The sequence below is a fragment of the Euprymna scolopes genome, chromosome 15, assembly GCF_053919585.1.
Source record: "Euprymna scolopes isolate OS-2025 chromosome 15, ASM5391958v1, whole genome shotgun sequence".
NCBI classification, from domain to species: domain Eukaryota; kingdom Metazoa; phylum Mollusca; class Cephalopoda; order Sepiida; family Sepiolidae; genus Euprymna; species Euprymna scolopes.
The window spans coordinates 11,695,872-11,721,901 of NC_136496.1; the positions used below are offsets into that span (position 1 = coordinate 11,695,872).

Genomic DNA, 26,030 nt, shown 5'->3' on the forward strand with positions numbered 1-26,030 from the left:
CAGATGTGTCGAGCGTTGCCCGGTATTAAACCTAACGTTTCATTCCGTTTAAAATTAAGTAAAAAAAATAAGAAACTGGGACATGTGCAGGTGAATATTATGTTTTTACTAAACAGTTCAATTCTTGTAAGTGAAAAAGTACTCGAGCAGAGATCGAAACTAAAACCTAAAGACAATTAGTACGATACGTATTAGGCCAGCTTGCCGCCATTCCTAACAAGTTTTTTTACCAACCTACTTATTCTTAACATAAAGTGACCTGTGAACGATTCACGCATGCGCAGTCGTGAAACAGTTAACAAATGGATAAAAATCCGATGATCCCCGTCAAGTACCAATTTTTCAAGCTTGACTTTTTAGCAACCCTTTTTGTCAGATGAAAACCGATTAAAAAGTTTTCCGCTTGTTTGGATACCTTATATACCAAATTTCAAGTCTGTAGATCAAAAATTCATTGAGTATATAGGTTGAGAGTTGTCCCCTCATACACACGCATTCTAACTTTTGTAGATATACTAGCAGATGTACTCGACATTATCTGGTATAAAATTTAACGTTAAATTCTTTTTAAAACGTGAAGTAAAAAAACGAAAGAAATTGAGACATGTGCCTGCGAGTATTTTGTTTTTTGTTTTTTGTTTTTTCTAAACATTTCACTATTTTGAAGTTAAAAAATACTTGAGATCGAAAATAAAACCCAAAGACACTGAGTCAAGTACGATAAGCATTAAGGCAGCTTTCCGCGTTTAAAACAGAATTTTATTGCATATCGTTCTTCTAAAATGTCCTCACGTCCAGATTGTATTTTTGACATTCACCAGCTGTGGTAATCAGGCTTTAGTAGGGTGTATTCCAATTCTTGCTGTAGCTGTTCATTTGAACCTGAAATCAAAAAAAAAATAGTCAGTCATCTCATAAGATGTATCGCAATAACATACTGAATTTTCAAGAGTTTACAACAATTTTAAATGCTTGTACAGAAAAAGTCTGGAAACCTTTTGAAGACACCTCGTATTACATAAATGAAAGGAAGCTAGAGAGAATTTGAATGCCTACTAGACACATTTTCGAGAGTCTCTTTCTACAGGGGTTTGTCAGAACAAACTGGTATGGGGATATTTTTCCTCGCAGTAAACCCTGACCAAATATTCAAAATCACATATTATCCGCAACTCAAATATCATTTCCTTTTTACGGCTAACCCACATTAGCTTTCACGAGGAATGGTGCACCTTCTCCAAGTGATGTTGCTTCAAGTAATAGCACGAACTGGATACTCCACCAGAGTAGATAAATTATGCTCCTTGAATCCAGTAGGACCAGGCGACCAAAACGAAAGATATACTACAGCATATGAAAATGGTTAATTAGCCAGGAATTCAATGCCGCACCTCTGCTTCTGATGCACGTCCATGAGCTGCTTTCTTACAGTCTCATACTGTCAATATCTGAAACAAAGAATGTTTCAGGTCTAGAAACTTATTAAAGGCACATCGTATAACATAGTGCAATATGACCAGTGTTGGAAAGTGGGTGGGAGACAGAAAAGGTCTTGCACGAATATATTGTTACCTCTCAAGGACCCTGCGTTACATGGTATCAGATGGGCGAAAAAAATTGTGCATCCTAGGATTCTGATCAGTCATACGTGACCATGCCCCAAAGCATGACTTCTGCCTTTTGTACATGGATCCCTCTTCCACTGGCCTAGAACTGAACAAATACTACACTTTGATCCTAGCTCTGTCGTGATTTTCTCTTTTCTAGAGTAGTATTATTACTATCAACAAATCCGTGTAAAGGATTTAATTACGCAATTAAATCTACCAGAATGCACTTCAGTGTTTTAACTACTTTTTCTACTTCCTCTTTCTCAGGCACACCAGATCGACTGCCAGTTGTCACCCTTTCTTCCATTCGTCATGAACATCTCTCTCTCTCTCTCTCTCTCTCTCTCTCTCTCTCTCTCTCTCTCTCCCTCCCTCCCTCCCTCCCTGGACCTATATGCTGATATTGTAAACAAATTTTGTTTAACTTCGATCTGTCTATCTCTCTAGACAAGAAAATCCAGTCTTACAGCGATTCGATTGGATTATTTAATGGCCAAACGATATTAGATTTGGCTTAAAAAATAATTTAATCCCAATTTGAAAAATAAAACAAACAAAAAAAACAGAGTTAAATATAATTAAAATGCAATTCGTATTATTTGGTTAGTGTTATCATCTTGGGTGTTATTTTCACAACGTTGTGGCTGATGTAACCTCCGACCTTCTTCGTGTGTACTTGTCGAATTCGGGAATCCTTCTATCGAACTCCGGAATCGGCGCGGAATTTCGAGTAAAAATCCTAAATAGTTTGCAGCTGTATTTTGAGTGTCGCCCACACTGAGGATTGAACCTTCAACCCTCAGAAGAGTGTAACTTGCAACTGAATAGTACCTTAATTACTAGGCCGCAGTGGATTCAATAAAGGGTTCCGTTGAAAATCTCGTGCAGATTCCTGAGTTTGATGCCTATCTGAAGAATGTCGGAGAATACATCGATCGAAACGTTGTGAAAATAACACGCAAGATGGGACAAATAGTCTGAATAATCCAACAAATATATTTTTTCAATCTTCATCCCAAAAATTCAGAAAAATACAAGCGAATGTATTTATGGTATTTATATTTTAACGTTTTTCAAAACGTTTTACCGATTTTATTGTAAAAGTTTTTTTTATCACATTTATTTCTTTAGTGTAAATATTCAAATATTTTCTAAGACGAGTGTGTGTGAGGGGTGTATATAAAAATTAAAAAAAAAAAGAAGAAGAAAAACACTCCCGGGCAACGCATACTAATGATAGCAAAGAATATTCATCTACCTTCTCTTACGCCACTATAGAAAAGTTTTAAAAAGAAGTTAGGCATGGAATCGGTTTAATGTGAGGAATCTGTTTTCAAAAATCAGGCACACTCTGGATAGGTGCAGAATGTGCTGTGATCGAGAATTGTCGGCATTCCCCGGTAGGGGCGCCGCAAACAACCGAAAATAAAAAGCTAAATATTAATGGAATAACAGGAACCGTGAGGCTAAAAACAGAGTCACATGGCTTTCTTCCCAGGAATTACCTCCTCTTCGAGATAGAGTATTGGTTCGTCGTCGGTTGCCTGAAGCGACCCTACCGGGGAATGCTGGCAAGCCTGATTTAATGTATTTTATTAACCAACCCGAACGGGGATCTGGTACCCCTTCCCACGTTAAAAAAAAAATCAACTTTGTGTCACATTCAATCTTTTGTGGGAAGAAGGGTAAAAATTGTGACAATTATAAAATGAAAGACAAAATTAGTCGTCGTGGTTGTAGCTGTCGTTGAGGTTAGTAAAGGGGGACCTGGGCGGGGTTGGGTGCTGTTGTTGTTGTTGTTGTTGTTGTTCGTGTTGCTGATGATGACGTGATGAACAGCTTGTCCCGTTGAGGCCGATTGCGTTCATCGGTAGCGTGGTATATGTATATATATGTATATATATATATGTATATGTATATATGTATATGTATGTATATCTGTTTTTTTTTTTTATTTAGGGACGCTAAAGAAAGCAAAAACTACTCAAAAAGCTGGATCATGCCACTTTCTTACTGCTGGAATCCGGTGATTTAACAGAGAGTAAGTTTTAAGAATTTTTTTTATTGGAATATCTGAAAACTTTAGATAAGGTGCACGCGGACACACACACACACGCACACACGCGCACACACACACACACACACACACAAGCGCGCACGCGAACACACACGCACTCACTTACTTGCTCTCACATACATACACGATATATGTAAACTAAACAAAAATACACATTTACGATATAAAATATTCTTAAACACATGCGCATCCTATAATTTTGTTTGTTTGTTTTGTGTGTGTGTGTGTGTGTGTGTGTGTGTGTGTGTGTGTGTGTGTGTGTGTGTGTGTGTGTGTGTGTGTTAATATTAATATTAAAACCTTTCTTTCTATTTATTTAAAAGGAAAATACAACTTTGTTATATATGGGTCGTGGAATTGTATTCCTCTGCAAAATATCTGGTTAATTTGTATATTCTTTTAAACATTAATTAATTTCCTGTTAGTTTTTTTTGGTTTGTTTTTTTTTTTTCATTTATTTTTGTTTGTTTTGTTTTTGTTTTTTCGGTTTTCTTATGGGATGATCATCTTTGGTTAACTATTACGTGTAATTATATTCATACAGATATTCTACATGATTTATACTTGCTTACTATTTGCGTAAAAGAGTTATAGTAAACATAAACCTCTTTCTATATATATGTATGTATGCGCATATATATTTGTTTTTAAAAAAATTGCCTACCAAACTCCTCTGTCAGTTTTTCGTCTCCAGGCATGAAACATAATATATAGGGTAATCGAACTCATGCGACACTTTATATTTGGGTTAAAACCGGCGAAAATCGGTGAAAAGTGTAAAAATTAAAATAATTGAATTTTACATCGAAATGACAGACGAGGGCATTTTAAATATGCATGCGTAACGTAATAGCTATGGGTCCATGTTTTAATTAATGTCCGATAAATGCATGCTCATTGGCTGATAGGAAGGGCGCGGTGGATACTAGAAAGCTGATTGGCTAACTAAAATCTCAATAGAAGAGGAGCATATAAAAACGATAAACAACCACAGAATTCGCGCATGAGCCTGAAGAGTCCTAGAGTGAATGAAACGCGGAATATTCAGTGTAGCTTAATCGCCATATATATTTTATAAATTACTAACTAGCTCTACCTACGTATTGAGCACTTTTGAAGTAAATACTTAAAGTTTACGCATAAATCTATACTTTCCTATATTAATTTTATGTGAGTAAATTAAGTAGTTATATATATATATATGTATAGCATTGTTTTTTGTTATAATCTCTCTCTCTCTCTCTCTCTCTCTATATATATATATATATATATATATATATATATATATATATATATATATATATATATATATATATATATATATATATATATATATATGAGGGATGTCCCAAAAGTTATACCTCATATTTTTGTTCCGTCTGAATGGATTTTAAGGAATTGCAAATTTCATTGGCACGATGAATGAAGACTTGAGAATCTAAAACAGCAACTCTTGTCATGGACGTGCTTCAGAAGCAGATATGCGTAATTAAATTCCTGGCAAAAGTGCATTGAGAATGGCGTAGAAAAATGAATCTCAAGTCATAAAAGGTCGCTCGTTTTAATGATATCACTCCTGTTATAGTAGCTCTTCAACTTCTTGAGTTAAAAAATAGGATTTCCTTTTAGAACGATCCATATATACATATATATATGCATACATATATGTGTGTGTGTGTGTGTGAGAGAGAGAGAGAGAGACACACACAGAGAGAGACAGAGAGAGAGGGAGAGAGAGAGAGAGAGAGAGAGACAATATGTATCCAGCCTGGAAAAAACCGTGAAAATAAAAAAGTAAATAAATATGTTTTAAAGGAACATTTTCGTTTTATGTTTGACTGTATTTGTTTTCAAAAAATCCCCTCCCCTCGAGTATGAAAACATTGTTCATTTTTTACACAGACTTATAGCGAAAAAAAATGCAGCAGAAGCAATTTTCGTACCTAAATATATCGTGCTTATATTGGTCGAGTTTAAATTTCATGTGCCTTAATTTATCGTGTCTAAATTTTTCGTGTTTTAATTTGTTTTGCCTACATTTGTCGTTATTTAAGTTTGTCTTGCTTAAATTTGTCGTTCGTAAATTTGTAGCGCCTAAATATGGCGTGCTTTTGTCATGCCAAAATTTGTTGTGCGTAAATGTGATCTGCTTAAATTTTTCGTGTTTAAATTGGATGTGCCAAAATTTGTCATCTTAAAAGATGACGTGCCTGAATTTGTCGTGTATAAATTTGTAGTGTCTAAATTTGTCTAGCTTAAATTTGTCTAGCTTAAATTTGTCGTTCCTAACTTTTCGCACCTAAATTTATCATGCCTAAATTTGACGTGCCTAAGTTTGTTATGCCAGAATTTTTGTGCCTAAATGTGACCTGCTTATATCTGTCGTATTTGAATGCAACATGCGTAAACTCGTCGTGTTTAAATTTGTTGTGCCTAAATTTCTCTTGCTTAAATTTGTCATGCTTAAATTTGTTGTGCTTAAATTTTTATTGCTTAAATTTGTCGTGGTTAAATGTGTCATGCCTAAATTTGCCGTGCTTAAATTTGACGTGCCTGAATTTGTCGTTCCTAAATTTGATGTGCCTAAATTTGACGTGCTTTGACGTGCTTACATTTGTCATACTTAAATTTGCTGTGCTTAAATTTGTCTAGCTTAAATTTTGCGTACCTAAATTCGTAGTGCCTACATTTGGCGTGCTTAAGTTTGTTGTACTTAAATTTGTCACGCCTATACATCATAAGAACAGAGTCAGCAGGAGCAGTTACCGTGCTTTGTCGTACATTTATCGTTTCTTAATTTGTCGTACATAATTTTTAAAACCGTATGACTTTATTTTTAATTATCTTTTCTAAGTTGTATAAGCGTCAATATTTAATCACCCTGGCAACACTAGGTAGATATTGATAATACAGATGTAAACATAGCTTAACCTCTTAGCTTCGATCTATGACCTCCTCCGTAAGACATTCGCAACAAATACTCGTCTAGCTTTCAATAATTTCACTCACTCTACCTGATACGATACAGAGTAAGGGGAATTATAGACAGTCGTTGTTGCTAGACTAGTATTTGTTGCGAATGTTTTGTAGAAGAGGTTTACATAAGCTGAAACCGAGTAAAGCACCTGCCATGAAAATAAATAAAGAAAGGTTATCCCAGCCATTTCAAAAATTATAATTTAACGACACCTGTCAAAGTGTAGTATCTGTTCCGGCAGATACTGCAAACAAAGACCATATGTGGGGGCGACTCCACAGATAAGACCTTGGTCAATGTAGGGACAACCCTTCATACCAATTGTCACTATCCAGCTCCCCTACTCCCCGGGGAGTTAGTCCCCATTTCCCCTTCACTCCTCACATTAAAAATCGGCCTTGTGCCTAATTTGCTCGGAGGGGGAGCAAATAAATACCATCTGTTCCGGCAGATACTGCAAGCAAAGACCATATGTGGGGGCGACCCCACATATAAGACCTTGGTCAATGATGGGGCAACCCTTCATACCAATTGTCACTATCCAGCTCCCCTACTCCCCGGGGAGTTGGTCCCCATTTCCCCTTCACTCCTCACTTTAAAAATCGGCCTTGTGCCTAATTTGCTCAGTGGGAGAGCAAATAAATACCTCAAAGTGTAGTATCTGTTCTTCAGATGCTGCATTTCCATTTCTTGTTCTCTTTCGGAGGAGGAGCAGTTCTTCACGACTGAGACAATTTTTTTTATTTTTGTACCTTTTCTACATGTTAAAAAAACGACCCTGGTGTCTAACTCTGTGCCGTGGGGAGGCATTGTAAATAGGGACACCTTGATAAAAAAAATATTTAAGTATTGCAACCATCAACTGTTTATCGCACAAATTTAAACCAGTTAACGTCCATAATTAGATAAACATCCGAACAATACGTACTAAATTCCCGATTGCGATACAATTACCGATTCCGATTCTCTATAAATCTCTAAATATGTAACAATAGATTTGTCATTTACTAGCGGGACCTGTGGAAATTCCACAACAGACTCTTTCATATGTAATCTATTGATGTTGGCATTCTCGGTTGTAAAATACGCTTAAATATGATATTTTAATTAATGCAGATTTCGTATATATTATTATTATTAAGTCAATTTTTTTATCGATCCTTATATATTATAAAGTTGTGGTTTCAAAATATACCAATATGACTTGAGTGCATCAGCTTAAACCGAAATTAAAAATTATGAAGAATTCTTGATAAAATTATTCATGGATGACTTCAGTGCCATCAGTTATAATCGAAACCAAAACTTATGTAGAATTCTTGGTAAAATTATTTGTTAGAAGAAATGGAAGGTCATCTTCTATAATAATGTCTGTTTAAATGTATGTGCGTATGTATGTATGTATGTATGTATGTATGTATGTATGTATGTATGTCTTGCAAAAACTTTCGACAGGGGCGACGGATTTTCACGACCCTTCAGACGACAAATATCGAAAACTTGCCCAAAAATATTAATTTCTTCGCCCTCAACTGGGTACTTTTCTTCATGAAGAGGTTGGTTTTTTCGACGATATTTTCGAAAGTCATCCCCTCTTTGCGATTGAATAGCCTTAATTTAAACCTACGTCATTTCCGGTTTGGCGATGGGCGCAACAGCTAATGCGTAATTTTTTTTTTTTTTTTTTTCACTTTCTTTTCCTCCTTCGCGGTACGGGATCGAACCATTTATTTTTTTTTTTTTTTGTCGCTAGCAATTTTCCTTTTTTTTTTTTTTTTTTTGCAAAACGAACACCCTTACACACACCTCCATATTCTTTTTTGCCTCCGTGTCACGGGTTCGTGCCCGCCTGCCTACTACAACTTTTTTTCAAACCGATATATATAAAAACATACATCGTCTTGTGTCTGTCTTGCGTGCGATTTGTTATAGTAGCAGCACCCAGTTCCCCAAGATGTTTGCGAATCCCCCAGGCAGTGGCCAAAAGACAGAAGGACACCCAGCAATAGGTATGTTATTATAAATGTACTGTGAATTATATAACACACACACAGACACACATATACACACACACAAACATAAACCACTAGACGGGTCACGGGTCGTTAAGACATTTAGGATATGAGGACAATAGTCCGTAAAATACACCGTTAAACACACAGATAACACACACGTAATTATAGCATCCCTTACAAGTTTATTTTTACGCTTAATGAAAATATCTGTACATTTTACATGTTTGTGATTGCTATGACTGGGAAAAAAACTACTTCATAGTTAAATTTTTAGAGATTTATAATAATAATAATAATAATATAAATAAATAATATATATATATATATATATATATATATATATATATATATATATATATACATACATACTAGCAGGAAGACTCGACGTTGTTCGAGCTTGAATGGCGATCAACGAATGTTCCACTTCCAATATTTTTTATTACCACCGAAATCGGTAAAATCGCCCATTCGATAATCTAATCGAGTGATTGTCTGCTCTAGTCGGGGACCCATCGTAATGCGCCAAGAGGAATCTTCACATGCCTCTGTACAGTGACTTTGCCCAGGGTACATTGTAGTTTATATTGCACTGCTTAGAATCTACTGTTGATTTTATGAAATAATTTTTATATAAAGGCTGGAATTAAAATTTAAGATACAAAAGACAAGTATCATGGTTCGATTGTGCTCTAAACAGAAACATACATTTCGAACGCCCTCTATCTTATCAAAGAACTTACTGTTGATTTTATATGCTGGGCCGATCTTCTTGTACGTTGAAAAACTCCTCAAATGTACGTATACTTAGGCTGTATAAACGTGTTAACTTTTATCAATATCGAACTGTAACTTCTTTACTAGAATTTTTTCGAATGTCGATTTTCGATACTTATCAAATTATTCCGATAAAAAAAAAATAACCTACATGAAAACACTGCCAGATACATAAAATACATTGGTGTGAAATTTTATGAAAATCAGCCCAGCCGTTTCGGAGTTCATAAGGAACGAACTGATGTACACACAAGCAGACAGTTCCTTTTATATAATCGTAGAGTCGAGTAGATAGATAGATAGATAGATAGATAGATAGATAGATAGATAGATAGATAGATAGATAGATAGACGAGTGACAGGCATGTTTCGATCTGTTGTTATTTAGTAGTTATTATCTCGTCAAGCGAAAAATCTGTCTTTTCATTTAAGTGTTCATATTAAAAGAAAAAGAAGGAAATGTACAACTTTCGTTAAAAAAAAATGTAGGTCATGTGGTCCGATTTAATAAAGGGCCGTTTTAGCTAAAAGGTTAAAAGTCAATCTATTTTAGAATTGATTGCTTTTTTTGTTGTTGTTTTGTTTTATTTTTATAGGTTGGCGGCATTCGTCGAGGAAAGGGAAAGTTTTATTACAAGGGAAAGTGCGGCGACTGCGGTGGAGGGCAAGGCCCATTTAAAGTAGATTTTAAAGATACATTAAACAAAAAACAAATATGGAGGGAATTGAAAGTTAAGATTTTAAAACGTTAGACACTAAACGTTAAATATAAAATATCTCCAGCTGAAAACATAGAATATATATCCGAAGTATACGAAGAGCCTTAAATAAGTTTTCAAACTTTGTGTGTGTGTGTGTGTGTGTGTGTGTGTGTGTGTGTGTGTGTGTGGTGTGTGTGTTGAATTCCAATATCTCTGATACTGCCTTTAAAACTGCCTCTTGAAACGTAATTGTTACCATAGTTATTTTAATATTCAAGTCATGTGTGTGTGTGTATATTAGCGCAATTCAGATTTACTTCGGCTGCAAATATTAAAGTCCTATATATATATATATATATATATATATATATATATATATATATATATATATATATATATATATATATATGAAAACTACTTACACCTGAAAGTATCCTGTACCTCTATAAGGCCACCATTCGCCCATGTATGGAGTATTGCTGTCACATTTGGGCTGGTGCATCTGCTGCTAGTCTCTCGCTCCTAGACAAGGTTCAAAAGAGAGTCGCCAATCTGATAGGCCCCGAACTGGCATCTAAGCTTTAGCCTCTGTTCCATCGACGAAACGTTGCATCCCTCTGCCTGTTCTACAAGTATTATAATGGTGAATGCTCTGACGAACTGCAGACACTTGTGCCCCCACGACGTGAACACCCTCGACAAACCCGACAAGCAGCTAAATCCCACCCCCACACAGCAGAGATCTCTAGATGTAAAAGATCTTCCTCCTCCAGTAGTTTCTTCCCCAGAACCGCTAGACTTTGGAATTCTATTCCAGGTTCCTGCTTCCTCAACTGTACTAACATGCAGACGTTCAAGTGTAACTGCCCAAATCCCAACATAGTGCCCCAGTAGCTGCTGCCCCTGATAGTAACCCTCTACACCACAGTGTTAATGTGCCTTGTTTGGGGTGAAAATGTAATAAAATAAAAATAAAAAATAAAAAAGTACCCGTCGTTGACTGGGTTCAAAAACAGCCTACAGAAAATGGAATCTAATTTATGAAAGTGTGATAGGTTATGAAAAGGAAGGCTTGTAAAGAGATAGATTCGAATTTGGGGGGTATCAAAACCAAAGCCAAATATGATGAAAGTAAAAATAAAATAGATAAACCCAATAATTTATTATACCATACCTGTTCACACTGAAACACTTATCACAATATTCTTTGGATCTATATTATAAAAACCTTGTTAAACTTTGTGATATATTTCCATTCTATGGAGTTCAGGTGCGAACGAACACTCCATAATAGTATTATACCGTATTTCTTCAAACTGAAACATAATTATCAAAGTATACTTATGCAGATAGATATGAAAAGTTTTTATCAAAGTTTGTGCCTATTTCGCTTCTATGGAGGCCAGACGCGAACGCAGACGCCACAATTTTATTATATCATCTCTATTTAAGTTAAAACATACTTATCAAAGTATTCTTATGTACATCTATATTAAAAACACTTTTAAACGTTTTTTTATGTTTTTATTTTTTATTTCCATACTTTGTGAACCAGGCACGTACGCAGACCCCACAATTTTAATAAATCATCATTATGCCCGATCAAACATACCCATTCCTGTGTCTCGATACATCTTCTATCATTATATGTGATCAGTTTGTCAAAGTTACATGTGAATAGAAATGTATGTTCTTCCTCAAAGTTCTCAACGTTTTTTACGGAGTCCATTTTAGAGCGTTTATATCGACATTGGAAACTTTTGTGGTTGGGTCGTCTACAATTATAGCAGATAATTTTATTCTTTTTCTTGGGAAAATTACTTTTGGAGAATACGTTGCGGTGAGGTGCGTAATTTGGTTGTGTCTGCTTTCGAGAAGCATTTTTGAACTTCATAATATTGCTGGAGTTATTATTGTCCACGAGCATATGATTAGTCTCTTCGTAACTGCGCAATGCTACTTTAAATTCGCTGAAATTTATGGGTTTGTCTTTCTGAGTTATAACAGTTGTAAATGGTTTAAAATCGGCTGTAAGTCCCTTGAGGGTCATTGGTATCAACAAGCTATCGCTTATTATTTCACCTGAGAGTTTTAAGGCATTGGCGGTTGTTTCTGCCCTTATGACGTAGTCGGTAATCGTTTCATCCTCGTTACGTTTCAAAGAGGTTAATTCTGTATATAGGGATATTATTTTCGGTTTCCCTTTTGATAAATAATGTTCTTGTAATATGTTCAATACTTTCCTCCCATCATCCAATACGTCTCTTATAATCAGAGACAAACTTCAATCGTCTAACATTGAATCAGTTCTGCAAAAACAGTCGCGTTTTTTTTTTCGAGAAATTCGGGGTCGTTTGGATTCTTTGTTGTAGATTGTATGACTTTGTGTAATTTTCGAATCCTTAGATATCCCAGAAATTTGACCTGCCACAATCCGCATTTGATTCTTGGTCGCTATCTTGGTTACTTATCTGAACTACGCCGCCATCTTTGTTCAACACAATGTCTCAAAACTTAACAGGTTATGGGCCCAGCCTCCGTCTTTTCTTTGACGGATCGGAATCTAAGTGTCTCGATACATATTCTATCATTATATGTATATATTATCAGTTTTCTATAATAGTCAACCATATAGGAGCCTAATCTTGACCAGACACGCACACAGACGTCCAGCCTTATATTATGTATATATATACATATATATATATGCATATATATACATAAATATGTACATATATACATATATATACATATATAGACATATATGTACATATATATATACATATATATACGCATATATACACATATATATGCATATATATAAATATATATACATATACATACATATATATACATATATATACATATATACATACATATATACATACATATATACATATATACATATATATATATATATATATATATATATATATATATATATATGTACATATGTATACATGTATATATATGCATATATATATACATGTATATATATGTATATATGTGTATATATGTATGTATATAGATGTATATATATGTATATATGTATATATAAGTATATATATATATATAAGTGTTGGATCGATTAATCGGAATCGTGAATCGAAAAAATCGGAAATTTTGAGGGAATCGGAATCGGAAAAATGTGTGCTTATTTTCCGATGTCAACAACGATTCTTTTAATTGGTTTTTTTATTTGATTTTTTTTAAAGAAAAATATTCTACCGCTATTAGTAATATTAAAATAGTGAATATCTATTGATTTTAAACTTTAATCTAAAACTAAAATCGATAGATCATCTCTCACAAATGTATCTTTACGCTTAAGAAAATATCTGCATATTTAACATTTGTTTTTACGATAATCCTGAAAAATAACAACTTTATAGTTAAACATGTAGAGATTTATACAGAATCGGGGTCGGCATCGGTAATTGTATCGGAATCGGTAATTGTATCAGAATCGGTAATTGTATCGGAATCGATAAAAATATAGGAATTGCCCCATCCCTCATATATATATAAATATACATATATATATGTGTGTGTGTGTGTGTGTGTGTGTGTGTGTGTGTGTGTGTGTGTGTGTGTGTGTGTGTGTGTGTGTGTGTGTGTGTGTGTTTTATGGTGTAGTCCTTCTTGGCAAAAGACTCCAGCACAAGCCCTCAAAAAAACGTTTTCGTGGTAGCATCAAGGAGAGTCTGGTGAGCTTTCATGTTCCTGTTGACAGTTGGGAATCCCTGGCGTTTAATCGCAAGCAGTGGAGGGCACTGGTATACAGGGGCGTAAGACACTTTGAAGCAGCCAAGATAGACCGAACGAAGCTCAAGAAAGCATGTTTGGAAACGCCAAACCTTGCCGCCCAATCATGGAGATTTTTAGATCTGTCAAGTGTGGAACCGGGTCCAAGGTAGGTCTCAACAATCACATGAAAGTGCACGATGATACGGGTTCCGTTGCATCTCCTTCGAATCCATTGAAATATGCAGTTAATCTAGAAGTTGACCTCAGCTCAGTTGTTGGTTGGGGTATGGTATGGCTTGTTTCGTTTAATCCTTTCAGGACTTTCAATCGTAAACGTGTCCCTTTTCTTCCTGAGATTCTCATGGGTTGCTCTGTTCTTAAAGAGAAATCATCTTTGACTTGGTCTTTCTTTCTCATCAAATCTTTCTTCGAGTCCATATCTTAGATCCATCGCGCTTTCTGTCTATCGCTGTAAACACTTTCTCGCATCCGCGGCTATTCTCTATCCCTGCCGATCTACTATCAAACCATATATGGATATTTGTTGTCATATTAGGACTGGTGAATCTGTGTCCCATTTGAAAGTTTTTTTATAAGATGTAGAAACGCATCTGTAATTTGATTGGACTCCCCACCTTTTCTCTCTCACACACAAACATGATGTTGCTAGTCTCAATCTTTTTTTATATTATTATCATAAGCGTAGTTCAGAATTGCCTCATCTATTACCTGGTTCGTTTATCCCAGATCGTTTGACTCATTGGTCTAGTGGTCTTCATCAATTCATATTTTATACCCCATTGTAAGATAGATTCTTATTACCAAAGCTTCTTTCTAAGAACTGTTGCTTGTAGAATTCTCTTCCTGCTGACTGTTTTCCTCCTACTTGTGACTATATTGTTTGTCTAGTTTTTTTTTACTGAAGCATATAGGCATTTCTTGTTTTTGCAGTAATTATTTTTTTATTCTTGTTAACTCATTTTATCAAATGGCTTCACGCCATTTGATAATTGAGGTAATTTCCATTAAAAAAGGGGAAGAAAGAGGCGATGAAAGAGGCAACTACTAAAGAGATGGCCCGAACAGATTACGGTTCAGACTGACATTCTTCTCTGGGCAGCTTAAAAACGACTAGTCCATAACCGTTATAAGCGAGATTTTTTTGTTCAAATATGTGACGAACCACTCTGTACAAAATTAAAAGAAAAAAGTTATTAAACGGTACGATCAATAAAAAAGAATCGTATAAACTTTCTCAGCGTAAATAAAATCGATTGAGACATTTTTTGTCGGTTATATCAAAATCAATTTTCTTTTGCTGAAACATTTTTTTTAAAACTGAGCAAAGTATGTCAAGCAGCTGTTTCATTTAGACAGCGACCATTCAATGCGGTATTACCGGTATTATCCCCCCCCCCATTTTTCAATTTTCTTATCAGTTTCTTCAAGCTGAGGATGAAGCATCCTACCGTATGCCAAACATTCACCCCCTAAACTGAGGTATTCCAACCGAGAGATCTTTTTTTTTTTCAATTCTGGCCGTCTCTTTAAGTGCAATTGTTTGAATCTGCCTTGCACTTGGTCCATCGGGTATATTTTCTAGGTGGTTTTTTAAATTGTTTTTCATGAGTCCGGTTGCTCTCATAATTACTGGAATGATAGAGATCGTCCTAAGATTCCAGTTTCTTTTAATGACATACATAAAACCTTAGTATTTTATTATCTTTTCCTACTCGACTTTGTTTAACCCAACATCATAGGGATAGTAACTTCTACTAAGGTTGCTTCTTTCTCCTTCTTGTCCCATATCAAGTTTTTTTTTATATACGTAACTGTAGAGATTGCATAGTCATAGTGGATGGTGCATGACTTATTTCCAACTGTTCTTTCCGGTAAACATGTTCCCATGACTTGCTACTGCATTTTATATTCAACATTTTGCAGATCGTCCAGTGGAGATATTTGCGCACTCCATCGTGTCGCATCATATATTATCTGTCCCTTGGCAGAGCTTTACAATTAAACGACCCTGGTGTCTAACTCTGTCCCGTGGGGAGGCATAGTAAATAGGTACAATTAGATGTCCGGTGATTCTCTCTCTCTCTCTCTCTCTCTCTCTCTCTCTCTCTCTCTCTCTCTCTCTCTCTCGACTTCTGTGTGGCAGAAGCTGCATTTGTTGCCATTGCTGAGACCACTCATCTTTTTAAAAGCATGGATCGTCAAGTCTTGATCTTGGGCAGTCATTATAACCTTCCTTAATCGGTATATACATGAGTCAAGGACCACTCGTGAATTTGATATTCCTTAAGCACTTCCTCCTTTGGGGAGAACCAGTTGAACCCGCCCAGGGTTAATGCCGCTGACATGGCACATACACTTCGTTGGTGATTGACCAAGCCAGCGCGTAATATTGATATCAAATTGCAAGCTAGCACATTAGCTATAGTTAAAATATCTTTAAAAAGGTATGCAGCGAGATGCACATATAGTTGTCATCTACATAAAGATCAATTATTCAAAAGTACCAGCAGATTAACAGATCAATAGTAATCAACGCTTCTATGATATGACGACCATTCTTTGATTATCGGTAACTATGGGTCCAGTGATAGAAAAAAGGTGCTATATTGGAATTTTCCTTCTAGATCAGGAGTCTCCAAACTAGGGCCCGTGGAGCGGATCCGGCCAGCCAAAGTCTTTAATCTGGTCTATGAAGCTCTAATAAAAAACGTAAAAATATTAAGGAATTTTTTTTAAAGGAAAATGTGTGAAAATAATGTGGTGTTTTTCGGGGGGGGTATTCATTTTAATTTTTTTTAGAAAATGATTAAAAGAATGGGGTCTTTGAGAACCAGTTTCTCTAAAAAAAAAAAAAAAAAAAAAAAAAAAACTAATTATTAAAACACTATAAAACACGTTCAGGTCAGTTTTTTTAATTTGACCCTTGTTGTGGACCGTCGCTGAGTCTTGCTGCCACACCCAGGGTCTGCAAGCGGTCACCTGATAGCACCAGGGGATCACCACACTCTTCAGTACATCCAGGTACACTTTGGTGTTGACTTTCAAGCCGACTTAGAAGGTGTGAGGTGGCATGATGTGGCCCTCACTTGAAACCATGCAAAACCCCATAACCGTGGACGGAATCTTCATTGAACTGTGCCCTCAAGCCTTGAATCGTCAGGATTTGCATTTTGAGGGTGCTGGCAATAGTCCTATTGTCATAATGTGGATCCGTAGAGAGCATGAGTTGTACAGCGACGCATCGTCAATCTCACTCATTAAACATTGTGTCTCTTTTATACATGATCTCGCTCGTTGAATACTGTTTGACTTTTAGACATGATAGAAGGCTCCTAACGTTATTGGGATTTGTAGACAACTGGCCAACTAGTAGATGGCTTGCAACAAAAAAAAAAGAAGAAAACTTGTTTTTATCAAAAGGAAATGGAATCATGTCTTCTTTTCTAGGGCGACAATTTTATCGTTCAACCGTGTATGTGTTCTCCGCTTATCTCTGCATTGTTTCCAGTCGTTCTGAACGTCCACTTGCCACTGGTATTTTACAACACCGACTCAGGAGAGATATGGTTGCAGATTTCGCAACTCTTTCCACAAAAATTCCACGCGCAGGCACCCTTACAGTGGGTATCCATAGTCTGTCAAGATTGAAGAAAGCAACCACATTTGTGTGGACAGGATTCTCTAATACGCTAGTGTTTAAGAGCGCGTAGTATTAAAACAACCAAAGTTCAAATATTTCGTATTTATAGTTTATCTAATCCGTAATAGTTAAACACAAATTCCTGATTTCAGTTTCAGCGTTTATTCAAATTAGCGCTCGTGGCGGCAATTAAACGTAAAGAAAACAAAGAAAAGTCTATATGATGTATTCTTTACAGAACAAAGATGGTGTAAAAATTACATAAACTGATTAAATATCTTTTTATATTAAAGAAAATCAAATTTTACGACTTTGCGAATCGTAGTGTTTTCATCGGACATTGTGAAATCCGATTAAATAAATTAGAAGTAGACAAATCAAATCAAAGCTGAGAGGTCAAAATTCAACCATTTTTTGCTATTTTACTTCTAACCGTTCAATATATTTTAGGAGTCTGTAAAGTTTCATTTCAAATTTTTTTATTCAGATATTATCTATACGGGTCGTCTATTTTTTTACATGTACTGGCTTGTCTTACTATTTTCCATTGAATATGGGCAGCGTCTGCTTTCTTAGAACTAATGCTGTTTTTATTCTACGTTTATGAATTTTCATTTTATTTTTTAAATATGATTTGATGATAGTAATATCTAGTTTTAATATCTAGAGAGATCATACTAAATGTCTTCAATAAGTTTCCAGACATTTTTGTACGGGCATTTAAAATTGTCGTAAGCTCTTGAAAATTCAGTATATTATTGGTATACATCTTATGGGATGACTGACCATTTTTTATGATTTCCGGTTCAAATGAACAGCTACAGCATGGATTGGAATACACCCTACTAAAGCCTGATTGTCACAGCTATTGAATTTCAAAAATGCAATCTAGATGTGAGGACACAGAAGAAGAACGATATGCAATAAAATTTTGTTTTAAATTTGAAAACAATACCACAGAAACGTATGGGATGATTCAGACTGCTTTTGCACCATATTGCATGAATCAAGCATCAGTTTTTGAGTGGCATAAGAGATTCAAGGAAGGCAGAGAGTGTTTGAGGAATTCTGAGAAGTATGGAAGGAGTAAGGAAGTCAGAACACGAGAGTTGATTGGCTAAATAAAGAATTTCATGGATAAAGACCGTCGTGTGTCTATAGAGACAATGAGTGCACAGGTTGATGTTAGTGTAGGATCTGCACACACAATTATTCACGAGGAACTAAGGATAAGGAACGCTTGTGCGAAGTTTGTCCCAATAGTGCTCAAAGAAGATCAGAAAGAAATACGCTGTCATGACAATAGGGAGATGGTCGAGCTGATTAATTCAGATCCTGCAGTTCTTGATGGTTTAGTGACCTGCGATGGAAGCTCGCAGAGACCATGAGACTGAGTCCATAATGGAAGCATCTAAGTTCTCCATGACCTAAGAAGGCCAGAAAGAGCAAATCCACCCAGAAATCTATGATGATCCGGGTTTGGGGGGGGGTTACGGCTCAGACATGATTTACATGCACTAGGTTTACACTGAAAAGCCAGTCAACAAGGAATAATACGTTGAGGTTTTAAGGGAGTTCAGGAAGAGATTTTGTCGGAAAATGCCAGCATTCTTCAAATCGTCGCAGTGGTATTTTCACCAAGACAATGCACCAATCCACATCTCCATCCTTGTCACAGACTATTTGACCAAGATGGGCCTCACATCTTCCTTATAGATCAGACTTTGTTCTCTGTGACTTTTTGGTTATTCTCTAAGCTCAAGGAAAAACTTAGAGGCTGTTGTTATGAGGCAATTGAGGAGATGAAAGTAATTGTGACACGCTCACACACGATGATTTGGGGCCTTCCAGACATTGTTGGAGCAATACAAGGCATTGCAGCTGGAGGAGATTACTTCGAAGGGGACTAGAGTGTCATGTGTATATTCTAAATAAAAGTGACCATACGAAAAAGTCTGCAACCTATTGAAGGCACCTCGTGCCTACTTTGGGATTTGTTGGCAAATACTGTGACTTGATAAACAGTGCTTTTAGTAAAACATTTATTTATTAGTAGGCAGATTACACAAGTTCTACAATTACGACTTTTTTCTATTTCGGTGTTTGCTATTAGGATTTAGGTTATTACTATTTCCGGTTGTCATATTTTTCTTATTCTTTGTTTTATTATTATTGGCTCACATGGAGCTTTCACACAAGTCAACAAGCGATCTGATTGGAAACCAGTGGTGTTCTCTGGAAGCTGAGTGACAACAAGTCTCCCCAGACGTCCAGCTCTCTCCACCTCCTTCGATAGCATTTGCAAATGAATTTGCATCATCGCAACAGCCACTTACCATTGATTTCTCGCTGGTAGTGGCCATTGGTTTATACTGGAATTTGAGTGGCACTCAGCCTCCCAAGGTCCCAGTTCTCTTTGCGCTTGTCCAGCCAAGGTCTGGTTGGCGCTCGCTCCTCGGTCTTTCAGTCCTTATTGACCTTCTCGGCCCTTTGGTATCATTTTTTTTTGGGGGGGACGGTGATGAAATAATGGGGGGATTCATGATGGGGTGTAGAACTTGTAAATATGCAGTTTCGGTGTTCTTCATTCCCTGTAACGCTTATTCGTTATATTGTCTTCTTGTATTATTCTCCGCATTCAAGGGTTTTCCTTAATATTTCAGTCGTTTTCATTATCGTTAGTCGTTGTACTTTTGCAGTTATTCCTCCGATTCCAATTGCTGACATTCTTTTTTCGAAGTTTTTCGGAATTGTTCCTAGTGCTCCTACTATTATCGGTACTATTTTGATTTTCTTCATCATCCAAATCCCTTTTAACTCTCTGGCTAGCTCTGTGTATTTGCTTCGTTTCTCCTTTTCTTTCATACTCACGCTGTGGTCAGCTGGAACTGCAAAGTCTACGATTTGACAGGATTTTTCTTTCTTGTTAATTATTACGACATCTGGTCTTCTTGCTTGGATGGGTTTGTCCGTCTGTATGTCCATGTCCCATAGGATTTTGTGGTTCTCGTTTTCGAGTGCTGTTGCGGGTTTATGCTTGTACCATTTGTCTGTACGCTCCAAATCCAGTCGCTTACACAATTCCCAGTGTACCACCCTCCCCACTTGGTCACGCCTGTTTTTGTATTCCTTTTGGGCAAATTTGTTGCATTCACTTACTATATGGTTTATCGTTTCGTCTCTTTGTCCACAGAGTCTGCATTTGCTGTTTTCTTGTGTTTTATCGATCTTTGCTTTTATATGGTTGGTTCTTATCTAGTTATCTTGTGCTCCAGTTATTAGAGATTCTGTTTCTCGGTTTATATGTCCTTTTCGCATCCATGTCCAGGTGTTTTCGTTATTCTCATCTTTTGTCATTCTTATGAATCTTCCGTGGAGTCGTTTCTTTTCCCATTTCTCTTTTCTAGTTTTGTCATTTGTCTCTCTGTTTTCTGTTTTTTTTTTCAGTGTCTCTCACTGTCATAATTATCCTTTCAGTGTTTTGCATTATGTATTTTTCTAGCTCTTTTGTCGTGTCCTTCACACAGTCTTCTATAGAGATCAGTCCTCTCCCGCCGTCTTTCCTTTTCACGTAGAGTCTGCCAATATCGTCCTTTGGGTGTAGTGCGTTATGCATGGTCATGAATTTCTTGGTTTTCTGGTCGAGTTGTCTCAGTTCTTCTTTTGTCCACCCTATAAACGGTCCATAGTATCTTACTAGTGATACTGCCCATGTATTTATACCTTTTATTAGGTTTCTGTTATATAATTTAGTTTCCAGGAGTTTTCTTCTTCTCCTGAGGCATTCCTTTCCAATTTTCTCTTTCATTTCTGTTGCTCTGATGGTGTCCGCTTTCAGAATTTCCAAGTATTTATAGTCGTCTTGTTTCCCTAGTGCCCTCATTTCTGTTTAGTTGGGTAGTTACATGCCTTCTGTCGTTTCCAGTGTTCCCTTTCTTATAACTATTTGTGCGCACTTTTTTTTCCATTCCAAATTCCATTTGGAAATCTTGGCTGAAGATCCTGGTTGTGTTAATTAGTGTCTCTAGCTCCTTTTCGGTCCTTGCAAAAAGTTTCAGATCGTCCATGTCCATCAGGTGGTTCATTTTCTCCTCTGTATTGGAGAACTTGTATCCGGCTTGGCACTTTCTCAGAATACTGTTCAAGGGGATCATGGCTATGATGAACAGTAGTGGTGATAGCGAGTCTCCTTAGAAGATGCCTATTTGTATCTTAATTTCTGTTATGTGTTGTCCATCAGCTGTCAATTCTAGTCTCCATGTTTTCATTGCATATTACGTTGGTGATCCTGCTTGGTATTTTATATATTTTTAGGCATTCTATTATCCATGCTTGGGGGATCCTGTAGTACGCTTTTTTGTAGTCGATTCATGCCATGGCTAAATTCTTTCTCCTCCTTTTTACCTCCTTTAGGATGTTTTGATCTATATATAACAGGTCATGTGTTCCTCTTTTTCCTTTTTGGAATCCTTTCTGCTCCTCGGGGATGAGTCCACGATTATTCAGGGAGTGGTAGATTTGTTCCCTCAGTTGTGCTGTCAGTATCTTCCACATAGTTGATAAGCACGTGATTGGCCTATAGTTGCTAGGGACAGTTCCTTTTCCTGTGTCCTTCTGTAGCAGTGTGGTTCTACCTTTTGTCATCCAGTCTGGTATGCTTGCTTCCTGCATACATCTTCCCAGGTTTTGAGCTAGCCTTTCGTGTAAGGTTGTGAATTTTTTGAACCAGTATGCATGTATCCCGTCGTGCCCTAGTGCTCTCCAGTTTTCCATTTTTCCTGTGGTTTTCTTTAGGGATTCCTTGCTGATTTCATTCACTGTTCCTTCTTCCATTTGTATTCTTTCATGTATTTCAGCCATTCGGCATTAGTATTTTGATCTCGTCGCTCTGCCCATATTTAACTCCAGTAGAGTTTTGTTTCTGTCGGATTTGGTTGTTCTGTTTTTGTTTTTCCTCCGTTAACATTTTGGTAGAATTGGCTTTCATTAGTTTCAAATGTTCTGTTTTGTTTGCATTGTTCAGATTTATATCTATACTGTCTCAAATTATTATTATTATTATTATTATTATTATTATTATTATTATTATTATTATTATTATTATTATTATTACTATTATTATTATTAGTAGTAGTAGTAGTAGTAGTAGTAGTAGTATTTCCTCTGCTTATCTCATTTATTATTTTATAATTATGTTTTATAATTATGTTTTATAATTATGTGCTTTAATTATCCTGTGTTAATTTTTGTAGCAACTCTACAGCAATTTTAGGTTATTTTTATTTTTATTGAATTTTTTATGCAAGCAATTGATTACAGGGAAGTACTTTTCAATGAGTTTTTGAAATCTACTAGCTGGAAGTTCGGTATTGCTTGGTCGTACAATACGCTTAAACATGATATTTTAATTTATGTAGATTGAGTATATATTATTATAGAATCAATTCTCTACTGATTATTATATATTACGAGGAATAATTTGCCCGGTGGACTAATTCGAAATAATAATAATAATAATAATAATAATAATAATAATAATAATAATAATAATAACAATAATAATAATAATAATAATAATAATAATAATAATAATAATAATAATAATAATGTCGTTCATCACATTCCGTCTGTGTTTGTTTAATATATTTTTCAACTGATATTTGGGCTTTACAATGAATGCCCTGAAAAAAGCCGCTTCTGATTAATATTTAGTTATAAAATATGCAACCAAAGTAATGATTTGTGGCGATTTTAAATGGTATTCTTTGTCGTGAATTGAACTCATTAATGAGAAAAAATTAAAATAAAATGGTGAGGCACACCCGAGCTTAAACAGAAAATCATTCAATCTGTAGTCGAATGCTCTACAACTAAGCTATATATCCAGATTATAATACATCTGTTTTTAAGAAGAAATGATTTGCTGCAATTTTATTATCTTCCCTGGTCGGTGTAACGTAAAATATTCTACTGTAAAAATAGTTCTTTTTATCTATAAGAGGGAAAAGCTATTTTTAAGATCGGATTTTTTTTTTCTATTTTCGGTATTTATCGGGTGTACAAACCATATCTAAGAACACTGCCAGAAATATACATAAGCTTTATGTGAAATTTGTAAGCGATAGGCTCAATTGTTTCGGCACCTATGAGGAACTCTCTATCTCTATCTCTCTCTCTCTCTCTCTCTCACACACACACACACACAACACACAAAGTGGCGTTTATATAACAATAGACAAAGAAATTTTCAGCTTTATTTTTAGCATTTGATTATAGGGCAGTGTATATTTTTATTTCATTATAACTAGCGGGGGTACCTGGCGTTGCCCGGGTGTTTGTAAGTGTGTGTGGTGTTAAATAAAAAAAAGAACCCGGGGGTGGGTATGATCGAACCCGAAGCCCCGAGGCGAAGTTTGAAAATAAAATCGGCCATCCACAATGAGTTAGTGAAAGATGTTTGAATTTATTTAAGTAAGAACGAAATTGACAGGTGCCCGCCCGGAAGTCGTCGATCGTTACGACGACGACGTCAATGACCAGATTTGTTTGTTATAAGCGAAGAATAAAAACAACAACGTTAACACTTAAGCGGGGGGGGACACAAAAAAACTAACGTAAGGCAAACGAACGATGAAAACAGAAATTCGAGCACTGTTTCAATATTAAAATGTAAAAAATCGGTGGGTACCCGAGTGTTTTGGGGTGTGTGGTCGGGGGTGGATAAGCGAAGTAAAAAAAAAAAACAGAAAAACGAACGTTACGTGAAAAATGGCTTAAATGGCTGGTTTAATATTTAAATTTAAAAAATCGAAAAAAAAAAGACATCTCGCACCACGAACCCAAAACTTTTACATAATGAACCAACTTGCTAATCAACTGACCTAAACACGACGTACATGAATTTTTTTCAGTTTTTCAATTATTTAAAGTAAATCAGGTTATGACGTCATCTGGCGCATGCGTAGAACCGGTCGAGAGGGCCGTTTTTGTTGACCCCCCCCGTCGAAAATTGTCGATTTCGGGGTGAAAAAATGAACATTTTTGGCCAAATGTTGGATATTTTTGAGCGAAGGATGGAGCTTCAATATGATACCGAGTTTGTGAATTTTTGTTGTGTCTGTCGAAAGTTTTTAGCAGACACACAAACATACATACATTTTCGCTTTTATATATATAGACTAGCGGGGTTACGACGTTATTAAATAAATATTTATAATCGCTTACGACGTTATTAAATAAATATTGAGGTGACCCGTTATTAAATAAATATTGAGGTGACACAGTTCAGATGAAATTGTCGTCTGTTAAGGTTGATTTGACAATGAAATGTATGAATTTATTAGGCACCGCCAAAACGGGGGGGGGCAGGTCAGTACTTTTTGACGGATCGTCTTTTTCAAAATCTACCAAAAATCAGGTAATTATCCGATCAATACGAAATTTTCAGCGATTATTAGGAGAAGAATGAACTTTATAACAGTGTACTTATTTTTCATAAACGATATTTATATATATTTTTTTTTGCTTACAAAACCCCCCTTGTTTTGAAGTGGGAACAAATATGCTTAAAATAATCATCTGAAACTGAACACAAGATATTGTGTTGTTATAAGGGACAGAATTATAGATTAAAGAAAAAAAAATTGTTTGCATACCTTATTTTGACGTCTGAATATCAGAACTTCGATTTGGTTTAATTATCCCGCTTTTGAGTTTTGAAGTGTGAAATTCGGTGAATATGTTAAGTAAAATAATTAATTTAAGTTAAGCAAAACAAAACAAAATTTTTTTTAATATTTATACGAAAAAAGCCATTTTAAAATTTTTGATAAATAAATTAACAATTTTTTTTTAGCGAGCCGAATAATGCATGACCATTATTAAACAGGGCATGCTTTGAATAATCGATACAAAAAAAATTCGATAAATATTGTGCCCTTTGTGTTAAAAATAGCATCATTTTTTTCGATCCCGTTTGAAAATGTTTGCCGCCTTTCGACTACGGTGGACCAAACGCGCTGAAATAATTTTTTTTTATTCTGCTTTAAATTCCCCCCCCCCATTTTTGGGAACCTGGCCCCCACACACATACACATTAAAAACCAAACTCATACAAATGGTCACCCATCTGGTACTGGCCAGCCTCAGCTTAATAATACATTGAAATTTTCGTCACTGAAAAATAAGTTTTTTGGGCCTGTTTGGTCTTCCATAGTTTTCTTCTTATCAAACGCAAACGTAAACAGTGTCGCTCTAGACTCTAGATCAACGCGAAATATCTGGTTACCTATATGAATAAGTGGAATTATTTGAAATTCAGGTACTTATATTATAATATTTTTGCATATTCTCTTAGAAAATCATCCTAAATCTTAGTTAGACAATAAATAAATTAATTAATTATTTCAAAAACCTTTTTTTTTTAATATTTATGTACGTTTTTTGTGCAAGACAAAAAATGTCAATTG

General features: G+C 35.7%; 1 protein-coding gene across 2 annotated transcripts in view; it reads left to right on the forward strand.

Moving 5' to 3' along the window:
- Positions 1–3,407: 3,407 nt before the first annotated feature.
- Positions 3,408–26,030, forward strand: part of LOC145293722 (protein FAM167B-like) — a 42,751-nt gene continuing 20,128 nt past the window's right edge. Inside the window, exon 1 of one of the 2 annotated variants that reach the window (XM_080140167.1) lies at positions 3,408–3,651. The gene's annotated coding sequence lies outside the window, so the exon portion shown is untranslated. The remainder of the gene's footprint in view (positions 3,652–26,030) is intronic. The other variant, XM_080140166.1, reaches the window with a different exon arrangement.